Here is a 20,027-nt window from a genome sequence, read left to right on the forward strand (position 1 = left end):
GTAATGCAAATAGTGATAAACCAGAATCAGTGCTACTGACGAGTGTAATGGTGAAATGCAGCAAATCAAGTGTTCCTGGAGAACTGTGAGATTACAAAACCAATAAGCCATGAAGCACCTTTTTTTTTTTTTTTAATCAATTCTTATATGCTGAAATAACACCTTCAAGAAAATCTGTTTATCCAGCCAGGCGACGGTGTCTACCTGTAAGCACAAAGGAAACGCCTTGAGAGTTCGTTTGCTGTATTTGAAGTTCTTATACCCTGCAGAAATAATTATTTAGAGTAACATGTAACTGAGGAGATCGTAGCAGGAAGTATATTATTTCTAGCATTAAATTGCTGCCCCGTTGCCAGTGCAATCTAGGGAGAGAACTGTATATAATAGTTAAACTCCCCTGGACTGACTTAAATTTTAAAATATTCTGACAAAGTAAGCTCTAAATCACTTGACATTTTGAACAGTTTTAAACGGGTACAAAACCGAAGCTTTATAAACCAAGCAGCATTTATAATGCTTCATATATAAAAACAATGCCTATTTTTAAGATTTGTTACATATCTATGTAGATACGCTTGCTGGAAAAGCCAGGTCTGTTGTAGACCAAATGCTGCAGATTAAGACTTGTGGCTTACCAGTTCCATTTCTGTATTTTCTTGGAAAATGTTTCGAGTTAGAGTTTAAATATAAAATGTAAATACTGTACAGATATATATTGAAATAAGTATTTCTTGGTGTACACAGGTGATTTGCATGACAAATACTCTGTATCGATCATTGTTAAAAACGCAATGTTCTGTGTAAATCCACTGCGTATTAATCTTTTCATTTATCATCAAGAGCTGTTACTTAAGCCTGGACATTCTCAAAAATAAAGTGTGAAACTATATACCATTGTGTAGCTCCTCCTTTATCAAGAGTACATGCAAGATAATTGCTCCTTTTTTTTTTCTTTCTAGAGGATGATTCAATTTTATAGCATGGATTATAACCGCTCTTGCAAGTGACCTTCTTTTAAGCACAACAGTTTAAATGATCAGGTTACAGAGAAAACCCTTTCACTGCAAAATGGATTCAATAAAGACTTGTGGCTTACCAGTTTCATTTCAAAACCCAAGGTGTTGGGTTTGATGGAAAAATGGTTGGTTTGGATGGTAAAAAGGTCGTCCGTTTTGATGGTAGGTTTAGTCTGAGTATTGAAGGCTTCCATCAGTAAGCTCTGCATCTGAAAGACAAAGGGAAGAAATGTCATTCCCTGTTGTGATACTCAACATGGAACTGTCTGGCTCAGTGGTTTTCTTTCTAAAGAGAGAAGTCACAAGCCTGCACACAGCTTGATCTGCTCTCTGACTACAGGGCTGAACTGACTGGAGAAGGCAGCTTCCAAAGCCCTCCCATTAAACTGACTGCATTTCAGTTCCATGCTAAAATTGGTCAACTGTACAGAATATTAGGACAAAGCTACCTGTTTTGATAGCAAACGGTAGACCTTAGGTAAGTTGCATTCATTTGAAGGTTTGACTGGACGGCATCCTTGTTTTACTAGTGATCTTGTGGTCAAGCTGACCAAATCCTAGCCACAGAACAGAAGCGTTCAGAAACTGGCTAGAGAGAGCACTTATTAGAGAGAGCAGGAATTTAACTGCTTTAACGCTGCTCTTTCTCTCACGTATCTGGAATTTCCTTAAATCACAAATTATCACTAGCTATCCTTGTTAATTTATTCAAAGTAACATGAGTCCAGGTGAAAAGGCACACTCTAACAAGTCCTCAGTTGTTCCTAGTCTGCTCCTAGCTTACTTGAGAGGTTCAATACAGTAAGAAATAAATAAATAAATAAATAACCTGCTGAAGTGGCCTTTTTTCAGATTAGATTCCACCATTCAGAAAATCCTGCTTAAGAGATGTTTTTTCTTTTCTTTGAAAGACTGACCTTCCCCCACATGAAACTAATTAGTATCTTTAGGCTTGATGAAATACATGAATTCCTCAATTTACCAAAATTGCTTTGCACAGCCCTCCCATCCTGCTTATGTTGCAAGCAGCGTATCTAAGTGGGGTACTGTTGGGGTACATCTCTTTCACTCATGTAGCCCAGTGATCCCAATGCCCTGGACTTGTGTAATGTGTGCAAGACATTTACTTTCTCCCTATACTTTTGACTGGTTTAGAATAAGCGAGTTCGCCATCTGCTGGCCAGAGAATTCACCGAAGCCCAAAGAGCATTAGAGCAGACGCATTTTCTTCTGTGCTATTCCTGATTTATCAGCTAGAAGAGACACAGTTTAGTACAATCAGGATTCTTTTGACATTAGTAGCATAAAAAGTCTATTTTTGCAACACTGGTATTTGAAAGACCTCCGTTCAGTCCCTAATTTTGTTCTTGATAATGGGACAGATTGTATTAATGTTTGCAAGAATGTGTGAACAACCAGCCTCCCCTCCATGTCGTATTTTAAGATTAAAACTTGTGGTCGTCCCTGTCTCAAAACACAGTCATGCTTTGCAACAATCGCACTCCCTCTTTAGCTTGAAGGAACTTGTCAGTGCCAGAATCTACTGACTATGGCAATTTACTTCATCATCCAAACCGGGCAGAATTTTTGAAAACCTCTAGCAAGATTTCACTTCTCCAAACATTATGTAGAAGACATTCAGCTGTAAAGCAAGAAGATGAAGTCCTTTGTTTCCTATGCCAGAATGACATTTTCAACACTGAACAGGATTGTCACCGACCGTTAACTGGTTGTTAAGTTGTGGCTAGGTATAAAATGTAGAAAATGTTTAAAAATAAAACTTGCCTTTGGATAGTGAACTGTCTTCTTCGGGGATTACTTCAGTTACCTGTAAGAGGAAAACAGATGATTTGGGGGGGTTGTTTGTTTTTAAGAACGGGTGCAGTCTTGCCAGTAATTTAGCTGGTATTTTTCAAAGTGACCTCTTAGAAACTTTACAGCACTGTTGAATCAACATGTCTCTAACCCTACAATTAAATAATGCTAAAAGATGCAGCAATTTATCTTCCTGCAAGTGCTTATTAAGATATCTGAGTAACTGCGACCGTGGCTTCATCACAGATATATATATATATATATTTAATACTACACACTTCTGCTCAGAAAGAAAATCACGGAAAATGTAAAATTTCATTTGAGATGCTGAATTTGTTGCAGTGTGAGATCTTCTTCATCACATGATTCTATTCGTAATTAAACCATATTATCTACTGAGAGACCAAGATTACGACAAGAACAGCACAGAGTTCAGCATGAAGCCGATCAGGAGCTCAAGTTTGTACTTATTTTTTTGTAAGGAGATGTACCAAGCTGGCTTTTTTATTGTTTCATCAGCACATTTCTAAGCCTATATGAGCAGGGGAAAAAAAAAAAACAAAAAAAACCCAAGTAGAACAATTGCAGGGCTCCTCAGTTTACAGCATGAGGTCGCTTTTTCCAGGTGAAAAGCGGAGCCATAAGTGGCAGTACACTAAAGCCCTGGCACGTGGAGATCCGAGAGGAGAGCTGTTTGGCCCTCCTTTTCACTCCTGGGAACCACATACCTCAAAACCCACAGACTATGGGATATATCTCAGAGAAATCTTGGGAAAGGAGAGCATGAAGAGCATGTTTGTAAATTTATTTCTCCCTGGGCTTCTTCTGCTTCTCCAAGAAATACTTGTTTGAATATAACTTTGGCAGCAGTACTTATGCTGTTTTGCACCTACCACATTTAAAACTCCTACAAAAAACTGAAAAGTTAGACTGAAAAGCATCTCTTTCCGTTCTACTTTGTAAAGCTGCATGTTTTCCTCATGCAAAACAACAGGGGAATGGAAGCTAGAAAAGGAAATGCTGAATGTAAAACAAAACAAAACAAACCTCAGCCCTCCAGGACAAAAGCCGATAACTAAGTGCTTTCTAACATGCTGATTAGGTTTCAAGAGGATACCGCTTTAAATAAGTGTAATTGTCTGTCCATAGGCAGAAGCTGAATAATGGCAGGATGAATATCTATACTTAATTTTTTGTTACTGTCTTCCTGTAGCACACAGGGACTTGTTACGTTTAGGGAAAATGCTAACCTAATGGAGGGTTTAAACCATAAGCTAGTTTGTTATACCAAAATGACTGAGAGAACAAAGCATAAAGTGTTTTCAGATTTCTAGTACACCTTGATTGCTATCCATTAAACTTAAGACAGGTTAAACAAAGCACAGGAAATAAGAGAACTCCTAGTCCCACAACTGGCAAATTGTGCGCACACTTTCCATTCCTGAGAAAATAATACACAAACCTGAAAAATGCATTTAACTGAGAAACGAAGACATCCTTGTCCTATTGGAAGACTAAGGTGACAGCTCTTGGGCTCAGTGATTTTCAGATAAGCTCCAGTCTTCAACTTGCAGACACCAGTGACAGCTCCTTTTTTTGCATTGAAAGGGAAAATGTTTCAACAACACATTGAAAACATACTTAAGGGACAAGAAACAAAATCAAGACTGCAGTGAGAAGGAAAACAGAAAAACAATACTGGGAAAAAAAAAAAAAAGAGAAAAGAGAAAAGACCTTGGTCTTTGTATCGACCAACGAGATAAGCCTTACACATTTTTAAGTTTATTTTTGACGATTGATTGATGCGTTACCAGATATTAAGTACTAATCAAGAGCAAATATTAACACTAGTAAGAATAAATCCGATCCACCAGCCCTTATTCAAAATACATCAATTTCTAATTTGGAGACAACGTCTCTCTGACAAGGAAGTAGAAAAGCTGTAAATACCGATATAGTTTCCTCTCCCGATGTTCCATATACATACCGACGCTGTTCCTACACCTACACTCTGAGCATAAATTTATGTTGACATGAGTATCGGGTGTTATTTCTCTCTCTGTTTGCCTTGAGAGACTCTCCTCCTGTCCACTGAAAAGTAAACTCAAGATTCCAGATCAGTTAAGACAGTTGCTAGCCCCCCATTCAGAGTTCTGCAGCAGCACTGTTCAGATTTTTCAGCAGTCTCTTTACAAAATGACCACTTATAAGTGTACAAAAACACTTATCACCTAGCTTCTCAGTAGGTACACGTTTGGCCTCTCTTAAGCAGAGAGTCAATCACAGCTTAAGATTTTATACAAGATCCCATTTTCAAGTTTGGGGTTATTTCAGAAAATCTTTTTGCCTAGAAACAGTACTACTAGTAACACTTGAACTGGTTTGCCAGCACAACCTTTTACCGTGTTAGAAATGATGTTGACTTCTACCTTCATGTAGCATACATAGTGTCCTGTGCGACAGTTGATTCCATGATGCACCAGCACCGCATATAAGGCGTAGAGGAGTGGTTCTCCACTTGACTGAGACATGTAGGCTCGGAGGTCCAAATACTCAGGATATTTTACCTCCTAAAGAGAGACCAAGAAGATAGAAAAATTATATCAGAGTACTTCGCGGACTAGCCAGAGAAAAACACTTCCAAAAAACAGAGACTGGAATTATATGAATATATTTCTTGATTCACTAAAAATAAGTCTTCCCATAAGCAATGTTTAATACTAGAAGTTGCAGACAACTGTTTCCTGATGAATTAGCCTTCTCAGAGGAAAGTATATGCTTCTTGTCAAGCAGGAACTTTACTGATATTAAGAGAAAAATGAAAAAAAGAGAAAATGAAAATAAAAGCAGACCATTTCTCTATATTCTTAAGGTATATTCTTAATATACCTTGTTGATCTTTCCACCTGTGAAATCTGCAAATCTTTTCAGTGATATTGTGAGAACGTTGGAAGAACGGTGTATGGTAAATCTCTTGGATGCAGGAACCATCTTTTTACACCTTAAAAACAAGCAGAGACAAGTGTTTGAAAGCATCATCTTTTTTGCCCCCAAAACAAACTCGTTTTAATGTCTCATGCATGCTTATGCTATTTGAATGATATTTACTTGCATCATATGTTTGGTTTTTTCTTTTCATAAACCCATGCACTGCATGTCACGTTTGTTAATACAGAGAAGAAGGTAAGTTTTACCAACAACTCAGAGCATAGCGGGAACAGGAATCTCTCACGAAAGCGTATTACCAGGGAGTTATAAAATATAAACAAAAAATAGTAAAAATGAGTTATATATAAGACTAATAACAGTTATCAGCAATGGAAAAAGTACTGTACATGTGCAAGGCCTTTCCTTTTAAGCTCACAAAAAGACGGAAAATTCTGGCTTTAAGTGTGACTGAACCGATCACACCTCAAAGAGCACATTAAGGAAGGACCATGCAATTCAGATGTGAGGTGCTATTACAGTTCTTTCTCTTCCTCAGACATCACTTATGAGAATCCTGAATACGCTGCATGTTGCTTTCTAGGATCCGCAGGCTAAGACGAACCTGGGATTAAATTGCTTTAATAACCTATTGGACACTCTTGATTCGACACCCTAATTTCCTTAGTATCCAACAACAAGAAGTGGATACTGCATTTTTCATTTAGAGGGGTCAGGCATGAATTCTACAGAACTGAGCCGGGCACTCTGTGCTTTTCTGAGGGGATGTTTGACTAACAGCTTGTTTTGCCAAACCATCTTATGCAAATATTCAATTGTTTCTCACATACGTAGAAACATCTTACATATTGATCAGCACAGAGAGCGCCTGAACTCAACAGGCTTTCCCTGTGCACGGGTTAGGCTTAAGGGAGCTCATTTCGGACATTAGTCCACATCGACAGGTTTCACAGTTCAAGAGCTGTGCAAGACGCTGTTTAGTGAGCCAGCACAGGCTGCTAACATTCATTACCACAGAGCCAGCTCACATTCCCTGACACTCAATCTAACTTTGTTTCACAGTGAACGCTAGGACCTGCAGCAACCTGCTGCTGCCTTCCACTCCAAATCATTCTCCACAGCTCCTTGCTTCAGCTCACCACTACTTACTGGGCATGTCTTTTCACTTCTGCCAATATGAATATTTCAGCATGCAGCTACACGCCTAGGAAGCTTGACAAGCCATGGTGCAGACAATGCTACGAGAAAAGTCCAATATCAGCTAATAGCCACTCTTCTTAGATTTCCAAAACAGATGTAACGTTTTCAAGTTTGGGATTATTTCCGTGCACCAGTTGTTTAAACAAAATGAAGCAACAACAACAACAACGAAGCTGCGTCTCCTTATTTCTAAATGAAGTTAAAGGATAACTTACGCTCTAAGTCATGCAATACATAAAACTAATATCTAGCATTAAGACATAATTAGTTAATAATCTCACTCGCTACATTTGTAGCAATTCTCTCCATCCAGCTCTTCAGGTTTCACAAATAGTTCTAGAGCTCTGGTAACAGATGAAACCGCCTAGAGGAGCGAGAGAGAAGAGCGTAAAGTCACTGTAAATTCAAAATTCCAGAGACGCACTAGGAGTTTATAAGAGAACCTGACTAATACATACTTAAGCGATCTACTATGAGCACTGTCAAGAAGGAGGCAGAAAGAGCATGCTCAGCGTTTACCTCACCTGGAAGTCATTTTACTTTGAAACAAATCATTTTCCAGTAACGCAGACAGCATCTATAGTGTGCTTTGTCATCAATACTGGCAACAAATCCAGCAGTCTAACAATTAGATGTATATTGAGGTAGAACAACAAAGAAGTTTTGACAGTATCATAATTTGTGCAGACATAAAATTCTTTCCGCTTAAACCCAATGCAAATTTGGAGACTCTTTACATGGCTTCCATCAGCGCATTCCTCTATATTCTTAAACCTATAATAGCAGGGAAAAAAAGAAAAAGACAAAAAAAAAAAACAAAAAGGAGAAAAAAAGCAGGATTTTTACATAGTACATATTTTTACATATTACATAGTTTACATATCCCTCCACATGCTGTTCTGAATAATAGCCAAAATATTCATAGCCACTGTATTTGTTCTCCCCACACAGCTGAAAAAACAACATTTGAAACATATTTTTCAAAACATATTTTAATATCCAGCAGACTGTTCAGTCATCAAGCATTTAAAGACTGTTTTAGATAATCTCTAGATTAATCTAAAAGGAATCCCATAAACATGCTGCAGCCGCTTACCTTTAATATACTCGCTGGATGCGATGTTTCTTCCTTTCACCTGCACTGGAAGGCTTCCCTTCCTTGTGAGGTTGTTTACTGCCCTCACTTCTGCATTGCTCTCATAAAGAGCCATCTGGAGGATGGGATTCTTCCTTCTTCTCCCGGGTTTTCTTCTGGAAACGAGGATCTAAGTGTTCCAAGAAGCCTTTCACTTTCCTGATGTTTCTCCTTTTTCTTCTTTTTGTTACGCTTGCGATTGGCATTGTCAAAGTGGAGCGCAGAGAAATACAAATCATAAAGTCTGAAAGAAACATGCAAGTTAAAAAGAGAAAAAAAGATGTGGCACTTGTTGCATACAGAAAACTTTATTTATTTTACCACAGGCGATGATTTGCCGCATGTCAGCTATTTTGTGGTACTTTGTGCACATGTAACTTCCTTTAGATGCAGCAAACTTAAGCCCTCAGATTGAAGGACCATAGGTCCTGGTTGGTACACAGATCATTAACAATGGTTAGCTCTGGAATATGTGCAAGTAAAAAAAAAAAAATATTTTAACCTAATCCAGAATGGTGTGCAGATGTGATTCGAACTACGTGGTCCAAAGCTAGTGCTCTGACACAATTCAGCAATACCTTTCCTGTCTTCACTGATCAACCTAATGATCCCCAGTCATGATCCCCAGCCAGATTATGCTATCTAAATAACTCAGAAACTATGAAAAAAAAAACAAAACATGAGAAGCACCCAGAAAAGAATTAGGAAAAAAAATGCTGATTAGGCTGGAATCCCTGCTTACTTGGAATCCTTCTCTCCCTGTTTATCTTCAGACTTCTTTTTCTTCTAGAACTTCTTATATTTTTTCATGTTTTCACCACCTAAAACCTCCTTTTCTACCTTTCTGCGTTGCCTTTCTATTTCACTTTCACTACCTTCTGCACGAGTATATTGTCTTTTTCTGTTTCCTTCTTTTGCCTTTTTCTGGCGACAGTTCTCCAAATGAGCTGACACAGGCGGAAGTGCATGTCTCTCACGCGAATGTTTTCCAGAATGTTGCTGAGCTACTGAGCAACGATGTGAGTCTGCTCTGGGTGTGCTAAAGTGATGTACATCTTCCTCTCTCAAGAGGGAACCGTGAGGCCATCTGCTTTTGTAATGATAACGCTTATGTGACCTGCTGGAGTAAGTCTGAGTCAATTTGTCAAAGTCTTTATCACCGTGAGAGAACTTTCTCTCTCTACTGTCTCCTGCTGCATGAGGTGAATAGTAATCCTTGTAATAGCTACATTTTTCCCATTTCCGTGGTTCATCTTGATAGTATCTTTCTCTGCTCCAACTTCTTTCCCCTTTGGAATGGTAATATCTAGCGCTATCTTGTTCTGATCTTCCTCTGCTTCGAGATCTGTACTTTGAATATTTTACTGGTCTTCTGCCATTATCAGGGCTGTTCCTTTCACTATGGGAAGATCTGTACCTGCTTCCCTCCCAATACTCCTGCTTGCGACGCTTTTGCTTAACAACTTCCACACTCCGAGAGCACCTTCTCTTGCTGGAATGACCATCTTTTTGACTCTCCTTCTCTTCAGTAGGAGAATGTTCCCTCTTTCTCTGGTAACGCTCTTTGTCAGATTTTTTAGTCTCGTCCTTTGTATCTTGGCATCTATCTGTAACAGCTAAGGAGGAAAGGTTTTTAGAACTACATTCACTGTCAGACTTTAGAGGGGAAGTTTGCCGCAATTTCTCACCAGTCTCAGAAGACTCTTTGATGTAGAAAACATTTTCTTCTGAAATCAGTTCATGTTCTTTTGATCTTCTTGGTTTCTCCTTGTCTCCACGGTCATCACATTGGTACTGTTCAAGGTATTCATCATTCTCAGTAGATTTCGGAGGTCCCGGGACACTGCACAAAATAAAAACACGTTTCCGTCTCCCTCCACCTGCTGCTCTGAGAAAAAAGGGGTGGGGGCGACGGGGGAACAGCCAATGTTTCTCCAGATAATGGAGAAAAATGGAAAAACATTCTATGAAGAAACACAAGTTCTCCGCGAGGCACCAGCCTGCATCAGAGTGCTATGCACAGTGTCGATCATTAGTTCTGTTCGCAACACTGGCCATACAGTACGGAATTCTACTGATTTAAATCCTTCCATTAAATAGTATTAGTAGACAGATAAAACCGCAATGAACTTCCATAAAATCTTGTCTTAATCAGACTGTGCTCATTTTACCTTCTTTCCTCTGACAAGCTGTTCAGCTGGCTGGCCGTGAGGGATTCCATGATGACTTCTCGAGGGACTGGAGGCATAGCTCCAGGCATCTGCAACTAAAACGCACAAGTCAGCAGACAGAAAAAATACCATTTGTGCTGAGGACTAGTCTTCTCAGAATTTCTACATTAAATGCTAAGCAAGATCGCTTTGTGTTGTATGCATTATCTACACTTCAAAGATAACGCCAACTCACCTCCCAAAATCTACTTTATGAAACTTAAGAATTTTTATCTCAGCTCAGCTTAAGCTGACAAGTTCTAATGTCAGCTCAGCTCTGCAAATTCTAATGGCATAATATCACAAAGGGTTACGATCAAATTTGTGCTGTGTTTTCTCAGCATTTCGCCTGAATTAGGAACATGATAAACACTCCCGAATACATCGTGGGTGAGAAATTCTCGATGGAGCAAACTACTATGTTTCAAGCAATCCGTTTGTTTTAGAAAAGAACATCTCACAAGGTTTAACAGGTTCAACTTGGCAAGTGGAATCATCAAGTTTCAGTCCGTTTTCTTTAGATTCATGAACTAAACTAATAGCACCATTCAGTGAATCAGTGTTTGGCAGCTCATGCTGGGATCTTCCTTCATCAGCATTCTGACAGGAAGAATGGGAATTCTGCAATGTACGGACTACCTTTCCAACCAAAATTCCACATTGCATTGCAATTCCTTTTAAATAAGCCCTTTGACTCCTCCTCAGATTTTCCTGAAGATTCTGCACCGTAAGGGACTGTGTTATCAGAGCTGAGTTTAGGATTTCCATTCACCTTTGGCTCCACAAAAATTTCAGCAGAAACTCTTTTTTTTTTTTTTTTGTATTTGTATTTGCTTCATTTGCTTTACCGAATTTGTGATTGTGGATGAAGGAACAGCCTTGTAGAGATCTTCATCCTCCACAGCACTGCTAAGACAGTCAGGCTGTGACACAGTCTGACGAGCAGGCAATTTATTGTGAATACTGATGGTGATCTTCTGGTTTTTTGACGTATCAGTAATTGAAGGCCTGGTAATCGCCTGTTCTTGAACACAGGCCATTGGTGGTGCTGAAGATGGCCTTTTTAGGGTGACACCAGTGGTATTTGCATCCTCTTTTATGGATCCATTTCCATTTAAACGACTTGAATTCTGTATTTAAAAAGAAGAAATTGCAAGACGGGTTAATGGAAACACTCCATTTAACATTTTTAAACATGTCATTCTCCTACTAAGTATTTCTACAAATGGTCTTAACACCTAAAAAGCAAAAAACACTGCCCTTAAAAGATAAATGCAAGTCCCATAAGTGTATTTAATTCCTGCTTTTGGTTTACTGCATATTGATATCAAATTAACATCATTTTTGAAAACCATCCAAACAACTTAACATTGCCTAAAGCTATTCCCAAATATATTTAGTTTCCCCTTTAAACATACCCCAAAAAGCCTGGAATAATTGTTCTGGTGCTCAGGAATAAGACAATTTGGTTTCCCTGTCTTAGCTAAAGTGACGTCGATAGGAAAAACAAGTCCTCTTTTAAATGATTCGAGGATTAGTACACTCTACTTAAATTGTCAAAGAGCGTAGCTCTCTGTGCTTTACAAAGCTGTCTAGGAGGTATAAACAATGGAGTCGCATGGCTGCGCAATTCAGCAGTAACCACTGTTTGAATGACTCTGGCTGTAGCATGAGGGCTGTGAAGACAGCTGCAGCGTGGGAAGGAAAACAAAACAAAGATGCCAAAAACCAAACAAAAAACCCCACACCAAACCCCAAACCCACTGTCCGTTTGGTGCCATTATCTGCCCTCCCGCTTCCCTAAATTACCTTAATCATATGAGGAGGAAGTCGTGGTCCCAGAAATCCAGCCTGCTTACTGTTAGCCCCCCGCTGACCAGGGGGGAATGAACAGGGATAAGACGGTGCTGCTAAGTAAAAAGCACGTTCTCCGAGCGTCAAATCATAGCGCCTTCAGAAAAGAGCAGTGATCTCAGTTTAGTTTTTCTTTCGGCCTACTCTTGGATTAAATCCCATCCTATAATTTTATAGGAACAGTTCATACGATATGGAAGCCTTCTCTACAGAAGACTTAGCCAAGACTACAAACTGAAAAGTAGGTAACAGTCTTCCTACTATGACTATCACTTTCAGAGCAATAATTCATTCTTACACCACAGATGGCCTTCATTTCTCTCCTTCTCTAAATTAGCCAGCTACAGATAACACATATACAGCAATTTACACAAGTGCTGCAGTTTAAGGCCAAGCAACAAAAGATAATAAATGACAGAGAATTTCAGGTTAGACAGAACTGAATTAGAGAAATAATCATCTTTTCCTGGGAGAGAAAGAAAAACACTTGCAAAAAGAAAAGTATCAATAACAGGAGAGTAAATCTCTTCTGAACACATTTGAATACTTGTTATTACCTGATATAAAAAAGTAAGTAAGCTTGCTGACCAAGAACTCTTTTAATGTCAGTACGGACTACTTTTGCATCATTCATCTGATACCAAAGTCCATTACCAGCCTGCAAATAAAGACAACGATATCTTCAGATGAATTGCATGTTTTCCAAATGAAATCACAGATAGCAATAAAATACACACGTGTCAAATAAACATATAATGAAATCTTTTTCCCTAGAAACAGTACTACTAGTAACACTTGAACTGGTTTGCCAGCACAACCTTTACCCTGTTAGAAATGATGTTGACTTCTACCTTTATGTAGCATACATAGTGTCCTGAGCGACAGTTGATACCATGATGCACCAGCACCGCATATAAGGCATAGAGGAGTGGTTCTCCACTTGATTGAGACATGTAGGCTCGGAGGTCCAAATACTCAGGATATTTTACTTCCTAAAGAGAGACCAAGAAGATAGAAAAATTATATCAGAGTACTTCGCGGACTAGCCAGAGAAAAACACTTCCAAAAAACAGAGACTGGAATTATATGAATATATCTCTTGATTCACTAAAAATAAGTCTTCCCATAAGCAACGTTTAATACTAGAAGTTGCAGACAACTGTTTTCTGATGAATTAGCCTTCTCAGAGGAAAGTATATGCTTCTTGTCAAGCAGGAACTTTACTGATATTAAGAGAAAGAATAAGCCATAGTCGTTAGTCTACAATTATTGTCTGAAAATATTAACAACTTTCAGCTTTGGGGGATGTCCCATTACATGATGACAAAGTTGCATTACAGCGGGAAATATACCTTGTTGATCTTTCCACCTGTGAAATCTGCAAATCTTTTCAGTGATATTGTGAGAACGTTGGAAGAACGGTGTATGGTAAATCTCTTGGATGCAGGAACCATCTTTTTACACCTTAAAAACAAGCAGAGACAAGTGTTTGAAAGCATCATCTTTTTTGCCCCCAAAACAAACTCGTTTTAATGTCTCATGCATGCTTATGCTATTTGAATGATATTTACTTGCATCATATGTTTGGTTTTTTCTTTTCATAAACCCATGCACTGCATGTCACGTTTGTTAATACAGAGAAGAAGGTAAGTTTTACCAACAACTCAGAGCATAGCGGGAACAGGAATCTCTCACGAAAGCGTATTACCAGGGAGTTATAAAATATAAACAAAAAATAGTAAAAATGAGTTATATATAAGACTAATAACAGTTATCAGCAATGGAAAAAGTACTGTACATGTGCAAGGCCTTTCCTTTTAAGCTCACAAAAAGACGGAAAATTCTGGCTTTAAGTGTGACTGAACCGATCACACCTCAAAGAGCACATTAAGGAAGGACCATGCAATTCAGATGTGAGGTGCTATTACAGTTCTTTCTCTTCCTCAGACATCACTTATGAGAATCCTGAATACGCTGCATGTTGCTTTCTAGGATCCGCAGGCCAAGACGAACCTGGGATTAAATTGCTTTAATAACCTATTGGACGCTCTTGATTCGACACCCTAATTTCCTTAGTATCCAACAACAAGAAGTGGATACTGCATTTTTCATTTAGAGGGGTCAGGCATGAATTCTACAGAACTGAGCCGGGCACTCTGTGCTTTTCTGAGGGGATGTTTGACTAACAGCTTGTTTTGCCAAACCATCTTATGCAAATGTTCAATTGTTTCTCACATACGTAGAAACATCTTACATATTGATCAGCACAGAGAGCGCCTGAACTCAACAGGCTTTCCCTGTGCACGGGTTAGGCTTAAGGGAGCTCATTTCGGACATTAGTCCACATCGACAGGTTTCACAGTTCAAGAGCTGTGCAAGACGCTGTTTAGTGAGCCAGCACAGGCTGCTAACATTCATTACCACAGAGCCAGCTCACATTCCCTGACACTCAATCTAACTTTGTTTCACAGTGAACGCTAGGACCTGTAGGAACCTGCTGCTGCCTTCCACTCCAAATCATTCTCCATAGCTCCTTGCTTCAGCTCACCACTACTAGAAAATGAAGCAACAACAACAACAACAATGCTGCGTCTCCTTATTTCTAAATGAAGTTAAAGGATAACTTACGCTCTAAGTCATGTAATATATAAAACTAATATCTAGTATTAAGACATAATTAGTAATAATCTTACTCGCTACATTTATAGCAATTCTCTCCATCCAGCTCTTCAGGTTTCACAAATAGTTCTAGAGCTCTGGTAACAGATGAAACCGCCTAGAGGAGCGAGAGAGAAGAGCGTAAAGTCACTGTAAATTCAAAATTCCAGAGACGCACTAGGAGTTTATAAGAGAACCTGACTAACACATACTTAAGCGATCTACTATGAGCACTGTCAAGAAGGAGGCAGAAAGAGCATGCTCAGCGTTTACCTCACCTGGAAGTCATTCTACTTTGAAACAAATCATTTTCCAGTAACGCAGACAGCATCTATAGTGTGCTTTGTCATCAATACTGGCAACAAATCCAACAGTCTAACAATTAGACATATATTGAGGTAGAACAACAAAGAAGTGTGACAGTATTATACTTTGCGCAGCAATAAAATTCTTTCCCCTTAAACCCAATGCAGACGTGGAGACTATTTACAGGGGTTCCACAGAAGGACAAAGTCCAATCCACTTTCTAACCACCACCAAGCTCTTATATTTTAACATTGTACGTGGTTTGGTTTTTTAAGTTAAACAAGTTTAATTTAGAAAGTTATACATGTACTTAAACATCATGAATTATATTTACAAAACCTCCTACCTTTACATCCAAAGTGATATCAAGAAATGCCTCATACGTATCCGAAACTGCTTTGCAATTCAAGCACTTCACTGGAAGCAAAATATAAATGCTTAACAACACGTGAAGGAGACTAACTGTCCACATTCAAGTTGTCGATAGATACTACTTCAGACAAACTACAGACTGCTTTACTACCGACAAAAGACACAGATCAGTTCTAAGGACAGGAATATTTTTAAAAGTACCTCTTGATCTTAGAAATCCTCCAAATATTTGATGAATGATGGTGGTAGCTTGAGAAGATCTGTCCAATCTGGAAATAAATTATAATCAGACCTCAGAAGATTTAAGGCACACAGTTAACTCTTCAAAGAGTTTTATGAAAACCAAGGATGACCTAGACTTTCAGTTTTGATAGTAAATAAAGGCCTAAAAGGTGCTAGAGAACGTATAAAAGTGAATTTGTTTATGCTTACTTGGTGCTTCCATTCAAGCACGCTTCCTGCATAGCATCAACAGTATAGCGCAAGAACTCGTGTGCGTCTTCTTGACTGCCAAAACGGAAATGTTGTCCTATTCCTAAATAAGAAGATGATAGTATTCACCTCATTTAAAAATGAAGTAATTCTCCTGTTTCTAAAATCTCTCTTCTTTACAGTGTTAAAACCATTTATACACATCAAATAATTATTTGAAGATTACAAGATGCTGAAAAAGAAACACATCTGAAGCCACTTACGACTGAGATTATTGATAACACGCGTAGGCTCGATGGCATCAACAGTGCAACGCAGGGCCTGGTTAATGTGAGTCTCCATCGTGCACATCATGCAAAAATCTTGTTCACGACCTGAAGAGTGAAAGAAGAAAGCATCCCAGTCTAGCGAAACAGACATAACTACAAACAAACATATAAGTAACATTTAAACTATAGATACAATATCCACTCTCCTTGTCCCAACAGTCTCCTAACATTTCATTTCACACAACTTTATAGAATAAAAATATCCATTAAGCCTGTATTCAAGTGCATTTTGTGATGAGAAATCTAAAAGACTACTGCAAAGTCACGTTTGTAAAGGCTGACAGGAATGTGAACTCCACAGGTTGCAAAATGTATGAGGAAAGAATATTTGACCTTGATGATACAGCATTAAGAGAACGTGGGTTATTTTCAGCACAGTGCTGTCAGGTGAGCTTCATGATACAGAGCTACGAGTCCTTTGGGAGAAAGGAAAAATTACAGTAATGTATGTAATAGTACTTCTGCCCTCCTTTTTTCAACAGGATTCTTAACTGAAACGATTTCTATATACAGGAAGAAAACAGTTAAATTTCTAGGTATCGATACAAAGATACCAGCCTAAAAAGCATACAGGTTTAGTACAACATTTACTTTATAGTACAACATTTTATTTAGGACAAAATCAGTCTAGATTTTAATACAGTCCCACAAAAAAATCTAGTCGTGTTCATAACAGCTCATATTGCTTTCTAGGTTTTTTTTTTTTTTTTTTTTTTTAATTGGTTCAACAACGAACAGACCATTTATTGTAGTGCATTATGGAACCTCGGCTGTGCAGACTAAAGACCTATGATGCCAACATCCTAAATTTTATTGCCTTTCTAGCAGCAGGAAGCCCAAATAGCCCAAATGCCAAATGTTCATTAAATGCATTACTGTCCAATGCACTTCATTATTCCCATGAAGCAAGAAAAGATCCTTTTAAAAAAACAAACAAACAAACAAACAAAAAAAACACATGGTGCATTAAACGCACTCCATATGCTATTCCGAGCCCACTGCTAATACAATGCTCAAAGCCAGCGTCTACAGGTAAAATCAGGCAAGTAAGTTTGTCTCACAGAATCACTGCTGTTCTTTCACCTTCACAGCTATCCAACAGATTTAAAATACTGTTAGAAAGTACTCACATGACTGGCTGTGCTCAAGAGAAAGCATGTAATTGGCAAGTGGGGGGGTGTAGGTCAAACACTGTAGAGTAGCATTAAGAAAACACGTGTTGCCAAGATTGTACAGGCCAACTCCAACACTTTGTGTTTCTTGCCAATCCATACGTATCTTCTCAGGTGGAAAAAGAATCCTTTGTGGCGGAGCAATTCCATCATTAACAACTGCAAGAAAGTTATATTTAAAAAGAGATTTTGTTTGTTTGTTTCTAAGAAAGGTATTAAGTATATATAGGTATAGTGAATATATAAAGTATATATAGGCATAGTAAAAATACTATTCTGCGGGAGCACCTAGAGGAACTAGCTACAATCCAAAACAGAAAAACTTATTGCAGACACCTTTAATACCGCCATCTTCAAATTGGCTGGTCAACACAACGTTTTGGGAAAAAAAAGTTTAGTCAACCATTTTAATTTCTTCCTTATTATATGCTTTTTTCCTTATTATAACTTCAACCACAAACTTAGACTTGAAATTATATGGTAATAAATGCAAGGACAATGTAAAAACAAATAACTAGGAATGACGGTACCCCTACAAATATCAGATCTTTTCCTGAGCAATCTTAACATTCAAAAACCTGTGAATAATGGAACCTGTGAATAGCAACAATCAAACACTTTTCTTTGCAAAACAGAAAAGATATGGATGAATCAGTGCATTACAAAATGCTCCCCACATTTCTCTGTCGACTGTAAATATATCAAAATTAATTTCTGTAACGTCAGTCACTTCAGTTGCCTTAGGAGAATCGCTTTGGAAGTCTTTATTCACAGTAGTCCTGTTCTCTATCAGTGCAACAAGCAAGAACTACCACTTTCTACTTTTGTTTTGAAGAAAACGGAGGCAGGATAAAGCGCACACTTACTTAGATCTCTTTGGGCAAAAGGCTTAGATTTTTCAGAGGATCTACAATAAATAGCACCTCCACATCCTTGGGCCACAGAGACTTGGCTTGAATCTTCTGCAGGTGGTATCCGGCCCCAGTTTGCGGTGCGTGACATCAGTTTTTTAGTACTCGGTTTCTTGGATTTGCCAGACCGCCTTGAAGATGGCTTTTTAGACTTTGAAGATTTGGGCTTGTTAACTATGGTCATTGTTCTCATCTGCGACAGAGACAAATGTTCTGGCTGACGTAAGAATACCAAGAAGCATTCCAAGAAGAAAAGAGTAGTAGAAGTCCTGTCACTTAATCTCAAAGAAACGGCCTTGAACAACTAACTTGCTGGTATGAATGATTTAAAAGGAATCCCCAAACTAAACACACAAAGGAAAAATTTCCATCAAAACTCTATCAGTATTACTTTTAGCTTCTGCAGAACTAGTGGCTGATGCCATTTCTTTCACTTTCGTAGGATTTTAATCCATTACAACTCTGGAGTCTTTTTAATATAAAAATGCAAATGACATTCTCTGAGGGGAATCAGTTATTTATTGCATTTTTGGAGCTTTGCAATTATCTATTAATTATTACCTATTATCTAATAGATAATGGTTGCGATTTATATATAATTGTTGCTCACGCTAGTAATGGAGCACTATTACTTTACTGCCTGCGCTTTTCTGCTTCGTGTGCACAAAGGTACCTGCATTTCGCTGCTACTTTACTTCTGTCTTTCCAGGGCTCACCCTCTACCTCACTGTCTACTGCACCAGTCATGATGGCTTGGTTGTGATTCTATAATGAGCCTAGCTTTTGAATACACTTTTTCTGGGCGTCACTTTGTGATAGCAAGTTAATTTGTGAGGGCTTATCACCTATGACCTGCTTCTCAGTAGGTACACGTTTGGCCTCTGTTAAGCAGAGAGTCAATCACAGCTTAAGATTTTGTCCAAGATGCCATTCACGAAACTGAGTTTAACCTTGACAGAACTGAGTTTAACCTTTAAACCTGAAGCTCCGTTAAAGAATAAAGCAGCACCCAAGCCAGGAAATAGAAGTTAATCGTCACTTTACCCTGAAACGCACGTAAAGCCGGTGAGCTATTCTGTGCTGGCAGGATTGCTGCCGGGATGGCCGACGAGGCGGCGGGCACAGGGGGCCACAGGACCTGCTCCCCGGGGCCACAGGTCCTGTCACAGGGGGCTGCCGGGGGTCTCCAGGCGCCGGGAACAGCGGCAACAGCGGGGACAGAGGGGACAGCAGCGACAGCAGCCGCCACCTCAGCCGAGGCCGTCTCCACAACTGCCACAACGGCCTCGGAACGCCGCCCAACTCGGAGCTCCAGCGTGACGCCTTTTCAACCTGGCCGCGGTGCTCACGGCTAAAAGCAGAGCGTTTCCTCCGGCGTGTCTTTACTGTCGGTGCCGGACCGGCCCTCACCCCGAGCTCTCCCTGCCGGGAGGGCTTTGCGGTTGGGGTTTCCCTCCCGCCGCCGCCGCGGGCAGGCCCCGCGCGCAAGCTGTCCGCGCTGGGGAGCGGCATGTCGCCCGCGGCGAGAGCCCGAGGGCGCGACACGAAAAAGCCCCGACACGAAAAAGCCCCGACGTGCGGGCGAGGCGGCGGGGACACGGCTCTGAGGGAGCGGCCGCTTCGCCCCGCCGTCCTCCTCCCCTCCCGGGCCGCCCCGCCGAGCCCCGTGCG

General features: G+C 39.5%; 1 pseudogene across 1 annotated transcript; it reads right to left on the reverse strand.

Annotated features, from left to right (window-relative positions):
• Positions 1–7,595: 7,595 nt before the first annotated feature.
• On the reverse strand, positions 7,596–18,540 carry LOC308196950 (ubiquitin carboxyl-terminal hydrolase 42-like; annotated as a pseudogene). Its single transcript has 15 exons — positions 18,312–18,540; positions 17,404–17,604; positions 16,208–16,318; positions 15,945–16,047; positions 15,714–15,781; positions 15,487–15,557; positions 14,870–14,952; positions 13,529–13,640; positions 13,028–13,168; positions 12,734–12,834; positions 12,132–12,273; positions 10,743–11,452; positions 10,284–10,372; positions 8,855–9,955; positions 7,596–8,356 (listed from the first exon to the last, which is right to left on the reverse strand). The product of its transcript is annotated as a ubiquitin carboxyl-terminal hydrolase 42-like (transcript).
• Positions 18,541–20,027: the final 1,487 nt, after the last annotated feature.

Source organism: Anser brachyrhynchus, assembly GCF_964034855.1.
Source record: "Anser brachyrhynchus genome assembly, chromosome: 6".
In the NCBI taxonomy this organism is placed as follows: domain Eukaryota; kingdom Metazoa; phylum Chordata; class Aves; order Anseriformes; family Anatidae; genus Anser; species Anser brachyrhynchus.